The sequence below is a fragment of the Podarcis liolepis genome, assembly GCF_965112155.1.
Source record: "Podarcis liolepis genome assembly, chromosome: 13".
NCBI lineage: Eukaryota > Metazoa > Chordata > Lepidosauria > Squamata > Lacertidae > Podarcis > Podarcis liolepis.
In genome coordinates, this window is record NC_139573.1 from 48,945,021 (window position 1) to 48,952,446 (window position 7,426).

Below are 7,426 nucleotides of genomic sequence, written 5' to 3' on the forward strand. Positions count from 1 at the left end.
TCAGCCTTTTTGCAAACTTGTCAGCTTTTGAAAACCCAGAATTAGATTTTAACATCGCTCTACTCTTCCTGAAAGTTCTGGGGTATGTGTCACCCTCAAGGAATGCCTTGACATTAGCCATCAACCTGATCTTTTATTTCAACAAATATTTCCATCCAACCTGCAGTTGCAAAGGAGCTGAGACCTTAATAAGAGCTTCTCTTTCACCTATGAGCTCATAGATGAGCCTTAGCACGTTTGGGATTAGGAGGCAGGATTGCATGAGATCCCTCCCTCTGGGGAGGTAGAATTTTTTTAAAAAAAGATGTATAAATTAATCTGTAAATTAACTTCTATGCTAATTAACTGTGTGGTAGTAAACATTAACTTCTTGAAACATTAGAGCAGGGATGAGGAACCTGTAGCATTCCTGATGTGGCGGGACTTCAACCCCCAATGGCTTTCCTCTCCGAAAAGATATGGGAGAATGTGATGCTAACGCCCAATAACAAGATGAAGGTCTATCAGGCTTGTGTGTTGAGCACGCTGTATGGAAGTGAGCCGTGGACAACTTACAACTGTCAAGAGTGATGCCTCAACGCCTCCCACATGCATTGCATTAGGAATATTTGGGGTATAACATGGCAGGACAGAGTCTCAAACGAAGATGTCCTCTCCCAAGCCCACAATCCCAGCATGTCTGCACTTCTGTCTCAGAGACGTCTATGCTGGCTTGGTCCTGTCCACAGAATGGAAGATGGCAGGATCCTGAAGGATGTGCTCTATAGGGAGCTGGCTTCAAGCCCCAGTCCTATTGGCTGACCAACTCTATGCGACAAACACGTCTGCAAACATGTCAGGAAATTTGGCAACATCAACCCCGCAGTGTGGGAATTCCTCGCTGATGACCGCAGTGTCTGGAGTCAGAAAGTCAGGTTGTGTATTCATAGTAGTGGCCAGAGGAGGGATGACCCGCTGGGAGGAGCACAGAGAGAAGAAATGCCATGGTGCATCTGCAGTAGCAAAACTGGACACCTTCATCTGCCCCAGCTGCAACTAAACATGTCTGTCCCGTATTGGTCTCTATAGCCTCAGCAGTTGCTGCAACCTTCCAGCAGTTTGACTTCATCCTCAAAGGTGCACTCCTCCATTGTCTCCCGAAATAGTTGGGTGCCAACAACAAAAACACAACTCCCATCATTGCTGGCTGTTGACCATGATGGGTGGGGCTGATGGGCATTGGAGTCGAAGAGCATATGTGTGCTGGGCCCAGGGGTAACCCGAGCAACGCAGTCCAGGTCCGGTCCCGAATCCAAGGGTTCCACGAGGAGTCAGTCTGACAGTGCCAAGGCAGGAAACCAGGCACAGGGTCTCAGGCAGGTTCTGACAAACAGCCATGTTGCTCCCACAACCTGGGGCGGGGTCCGACAGCCTTTTATCTTTGTTGGGGTAACAGCCGGTCTTGATCCCCCAGTGACTCACCTCCCTGTCTCGCCCAAAAGCGAGCACTCCTCCTGCGAGTACTCAGGTCTCTCCTTCTCTCAGACCTTAGTCTCTGCAGTTAGGGAGATGTCGGTGGGTTACTGGACCCAGGGGTTGCCTCAGTCTCTCCTGACCCAACTGGTAGTGGAGCAGCTGTAAGTGATTGCCTAGCTGAAGGCAACAAGGTAATCCCCGCATCTGGAGCCAGGGCAGGCTCAGGCCCCTGACTCGGCCCAGCTGGTGCTTGTTGCAGGGGAACCTGTGCAGACTGGGACTCTTCAGAAACAGGCCCCAGACTAGGTTCAGATGCCGCCTGAGGCAAAGGATCCGGTGCGGACTGAGTCTCCTCTGGTTCCGAGTCCGAGCCAGAGTCCCAGGCCATGACAATATGCAGGACCACAGATGCCTTAAGGTAAAGGGTAAAGGGACCCCTGACCACTAGGTCCAGTTGTGACCGACTCTGGGGTTGTGGCACTCATCTCACTTTATTGGCCAAGGGAGCCGGCGTACAGCTTCCGGGTCATGTGGCCAGCATGACTAAGCCGCTTCTGGCGAACCAGAGCAGCGCACGGAAACGCCGTTTACCTTCCCGCCAGAGCGGTACCTATTTATCTACTTGCACTTTGATGTGCTTTTGAACTGCTAGGTTGGCAGGAGCAGGGACCGAGCAACGGGAGCTCACCCCGTCGCGGGGATTCGAACTGCTGACCTTCCGATCGGCAAGTCCTAGGCTCTGTGGTTTTACCCACAGCACCACCCGTGTAGTAAAGGAACACGGAAACATGGTTAGATTCTGTGGCAACAAGTTTCCCAGTGGTGAGAGCCAGCAGACAGGGCTGTGCCCGCCCAAATCCCAGCTAGAAACAGTAGGCACCCATTGGCACCCCAGCCCCCCGAGCGAGGCAAAAGCCAGTGAATCGTTGGGTGTCTCATGTTTCCCTGCTGCTTGGCTCCAACACGTAGACCCCCTCCAGCAGGCAAGCTCATATGCGAGGCTGGAGTTGGTCAGCTGCCCCTCTCTCGCTCTCCCACAAACAGGCCTCTGGTCATCTGCTTGCCCGGAGAGCCTGCGTGGCACGGAAAGCAGTCTGTCAGGCCTTGTTAGGCATCAACAGTCTTGTGGAACGGAAAGGAATCAGGCAGGCTGATGGATTTCCAGGGCTGCTGGTGAATGGCAGAGATGTGGGCAGGGCGGGAGAGCGAGAAAATTAAGAGAAAGCCAGAGAGAGAGAGGTTTCTCTCTCGCTCTCTCATTTTGACAATGTGCAGCCGCGAGTGACAGAAAAGGGGAGAGGCAGAGGCGGCTGGGGGGTTGCCAGGCCAAATCAAGGCCTGTCCTGTCTGCCGTTGTCACTGGGTGGCTATTCCTGGACCCCATCTCTTGCAGAACCATGCGGGGTGTCAAAACCCTTTGCTCTCTGCTTCCCCCGGATTTTACTGTAGAAGAAAATGGGGAAAGATTGGTTGGCGGGACTCGGAAGAGGTGACTGTCTTCTGTCCGCTGTTCTGCATATAGTATTGTTATGGGGTTTGGGTGTGGCAGGGCCAGTCTAGATGATATACTTGGATCCCTTCCAGGCCTGTGATCCTATATCGACTCAGGACTAGAGAGAGGGAGACATGTCTTGCTCTGCGGTGGACTTTGTAGCTTCCTTGGAAGCCTAAAGGGGAAGTGAGATCTGTCAGGAGTGCCAATGTTGTGAGTCCTGCCATCCTATGCTCAGGTCATATATATATGTGTAAGTAAAGCCATTTATCCTAAAGACCCTACAGTCTCTGCCAGGGCTGGCCCAAGACATTTTGGCACCTGAGGCCAGCCAGGAAAGAAGAAGTGAGTGAAGATTGACATCAGGAACTAGGGGAGGATAAAGATCTACATTGGGAACTTCGCTTCCTGTTTGCCAAGAGGCCGCTGTGGAGGTCTGGCCTCCAAGAAGAGTGCCATAGCTGTCACTGCCACCGCAATAAATGCATTTCTTGGAAGCTGGATCTGCTACCCTGCCACTATGGCAGTTGCCTCACCTTGCCTTATGGGTGGGCCGGCCCTGTTCTCCACTGACCTTCATTCCAAGGAAACCAAGCCCAGCTTAACACAGGAACCCCTGGAGTCTCTCACCACATGGAAATTGCAGACCCTCCAAGTGTCCCTATTTTCCAGGGACAGTCCTGGATTTACATAAGCCGTCCTGGTTTCTGATTTGATTCTGGAATGTCCTGCTTTTCCTTAGGGCGTCCCTATTTTCATTGCAGAAATGTTGGGGGGTATGAAATTGGGGCTTAGCATAACCAAAACTCCCATAGAGGCACAGTTAACAGGGAGCTGTTCTTTCCTTGCCAGCGAAATAATATTCCAGAAATATTCAAAGTTTTGAGCTACACAGAACTCTCCATCATGTAGAATGCAATAAAATGGAGACTTTAGGCCCTGGAAAGGGCAAAAACGCTTCAAATTGCAAGTATAAATAGACATGCCAAGTCCAACTGTCTCCAAGGCTTCATATCAGGACCAGCTGCCTCAGCAGTAAGAATACAGCCAACATCTGTTAAGACTAAGCTCCTGCTAAGACGTACTATACACTTCAGGAACACCGGTGATTTATATTACAGCACTTTGTTCTTTTTGACAACTTGGAGGCAAAAATATTAGAGGCACGAGGAGCGATTTGCAGGCCGTGCCTTGTGCGTATGCTTTGCAATGGAAACGGATTTTAAAGAATAAAATAAACCTACGAGGGGGATTATAACATCTGATTCATGTTGGCAGCGCAATATTTCCCTGGCTACTCTTGTGCATATGTTATGGAATTATTGTCAGATAAAATTCAATTTTAGCAAAAGTTATTAAAATATAACTAGAGGCTTATAGCCAATGATTCTGGCTGGTTGCTTTGAAAAGCAAAAGGTGAACTTTCAGCCTTCTTTACCATTTTGGCTCCTGGCCATGAGTGTTTCAATGGATACAGCAACATGAGTGGGTAAGCAACACCCATTCCACAATAAACTCCTATCTGGAAGCATCCTCTGTTCTCATATTCCTTCCCCTCTCTGATTCCTCTTTCTCCTTCCTGCCATCTCCTTTCCTTGGTTCTACTTCACTAGCCCCCTCTAGTACCAAAGCTGCTCAGCCAATAGCAGGCACGTACCTTTCTCACAGGATGTGGGTGGCGCTGTGGGTTAAACCACAGAGTCTAGGACTTGCCGATCAGAAGGTCGGCGGTTCAAATCCCCAGGATGGGGTGAACTCCCGTTGCTCGGTCAGTGCTCCTGCCCAACTAGCAGTTCGAAAGCATGTCAAAGTGCAAGTAGATAAATAGGTACCGCTCTGGCCGGAAGGTAAACGGTGTTTCCATGCACTGCTCTGGTTCGCCAGAAGCAGCTTAGTCATGCTGGCCACATGACCCGGAAGCTGTACGCCGGCTCCCTCGGCCAATAAAGCGAGATGAGCGCCACAACCCCAGAGTCGGCCACGACTGGACCCTAATGGTCAGGGGTCCCTTTACCTTTCTCACTGCCTCATCCTTCTGTGACATCAAGGCCAATTACTCCACTAGTAAATCCATACCACCAGGTAATTTTTGTCTGAACCTATTGCTTTATTTGTGTAATTCTAGGTGGGTTTCCAGTTACTTGAGGACTCACTAGCATATTTGTCTTCCTAAAAGTTTTTGATTGTCTAAAAATTACATACTATACATGTCTACTCAGAAGTAAGCCCCGTTGAGTCCAGTGGGGCATAATCTCTGATAGGTACTGTATCTCAGATGGATACTGTATAGGTAAAGGTAAAGGACCCCTGGACAGTTAAGTCTAGTCAAAGGCGACTATGTGGTTTTGGCGCTCATCTCGCTTTCAGGCCGAGGGAGCCGGCATTTGTTCACAAACAGCTTTCGGGGTCATGTGGCCAGCAGGACTAAACCGCTTCTGGCGCAATGGGACACCGTGACAGAAACCAGAGTGCACAGAAACGCCATTTACCTTCCTGCCGCAGCAGTACCTATTTATCTACTTGCACTGGCATGCTTTCAAACTGCTAGGTTGGCAGGAGCTGGGACAGAGCAATGAGAGCTCGCTCTGTTGCATGGATTCGAACCACTGACCTTCTGATTGCCAAGCCCAAGAGGCTCAGTGGTTTAGACCACAGCACCACCCACATCCCCACTGTATAGGACTGCATCCTAACTCAATTATTTTATGTCCCTACAAAGTCTACTCAACCACAGATATTTATAACTAGATTTGTACCATGGGATTCTAGGCTAAATTGCTGATGGAACATTAATGATTATTATTTAAAGTAGATGTGTCTTTATCTCCAGTTGCAGTTTTTAATTCTGAGTTTTCAATTGTCGTAACCCACCCTGGGACCTGCTAGCAAAGGGTGGGTAATATTAATAATGGAGCTCAGGAACCAGCAAATGTTTTTAATGTTTTTTTTAAACACCCTTTCTTCCCATATTGTTTCTGTGCTCTGAATTAGTCACCTTCCCCTGAAATGCAATTTGCTTTGCAGATGAAGAATTAAAGGTACCCATACGGTGTCTGTGAGTTTTCGCCTGCGGGGCAAATTAGCAACCCCATGGAGGATAACTTAGATCAGGAAAATGATGCAAAAAGAGAGGGTCAAAAGACCTTTTGACGGCATCCACACATTGGTCACTCACCCAGATGATCCTTGGAGCTATCAGTGGCGTAGCATGGGTTGTCAGCACCCGGGGCAAGGCAAGTAATTTGCACCCCCTAACCCGTGGATTTGCACCCCCTAACCCGTGGATTTGCGCCCCCTACCCCTAACCCCCAGATGTTGCGCCCGGTGCGGCCGGCCCCCCTGCACCCCCCACGCTACGCCACTGGGAGCTATCATTTACCCCCACAGAACTCCAGTTCCCAGCACCGTTTGAAAACTACAGTTCCCCACCGGCGCTGCTTTCTTCCCTCCTTGGATGTTTTTGCCTGCCTGGAATGTGCCCAGGAACTCTGATAACGCCTCTTGCTTGCCTAGGCAGAAGGTAAACTAGGGTTTGTGTGTGTAGAAACCTACTGGGCGAAGGTGACATTTGCTCCACCCGACACTGAGTGTTAGAGAGAGAGATCGTGTGTATAGATAAGGTTGCTGCTAAGAGCAGCTGCAGACACTCAATGGAGTTCAGCATTTTCGTTTAGACCTCATTTAGCTCTGTATATAGTTGTATATTATAGTTGTAGATAGAATAAAGAAGATATTCTACAGAGCTGCTCCCCGAGTCGTTTATGCTCTGCTATACTCTGCTGTGCGACGACTGTCTTCTTGTGGAAGTGAATCCGGTGTTCACAACTCTAAGCTGTGAGTCCACAGCACTTTGACCTTTTCCTGTGCAGAAGGTGGTCTCTGGAAGTGCTACCCAGCTCGCCTAGCCCAGTCGGGGCTGAAGTGGATGAGTCCAGTTGGTGGCACTGGCTCAAGGGCGATGCTGACAGCATGTGGGCCTCAGAAAGTTGCTCAGAAAAGAATATGGCCCACAGGCGAAAAATGTGCCCCAACTCTGCTAACGGAGTGCTTTTATTTTCCATACAAAGGGGGGTTTGGACTGGCTGTCTGCCCTACCAAGAATAGATCCCACCCACGCTTGGTGGATCGAAGACACTCGCTGTGGCTCTGCCAACTCTATTAGTGCTAAATTGTGCGTGTGTGAGAGAGTAAGCGAGAGAGAGGGAGAGAGATGAGAAACCCACTTGCTGTGGCACCCGCTTCCTTCGCTAATCAGCCCTTATGCCATCCGAGGCAAAAGTGAGTGGCGCAGGGAGCCGTCGGTGACAGAAGCAGGCGGATGCGGAGGAGGAAAGGAGAAAAACTCGGCGTGCTTTTCCATGAGGGCTCCATCGCAGGCAGACGGTGTCAATTTGACAGGCCTCAGCGCTTTGTAAGCGCCGCAGAGAGAGGAAAGGAGTGGACACACAAGGCAAAGTTCCAGCCAGGAGGTTTCCACAC

General features: G+C 49.9%; 1 protein-coding gene across 1 annotated transcript in view; it reads right to left on the bottom strand.

Annotated features, from left to right (window-relative positions):
- KIF18B (kinesin family member 18B) overlaps positions 1-7,426 on the bottom strand; it is a 128,676-nt gene that overhangs the window by 48,528 nt on the left and 72,722 nt on the right. The gene's annotated exons all lie outside the window — the stretch shown is intronic.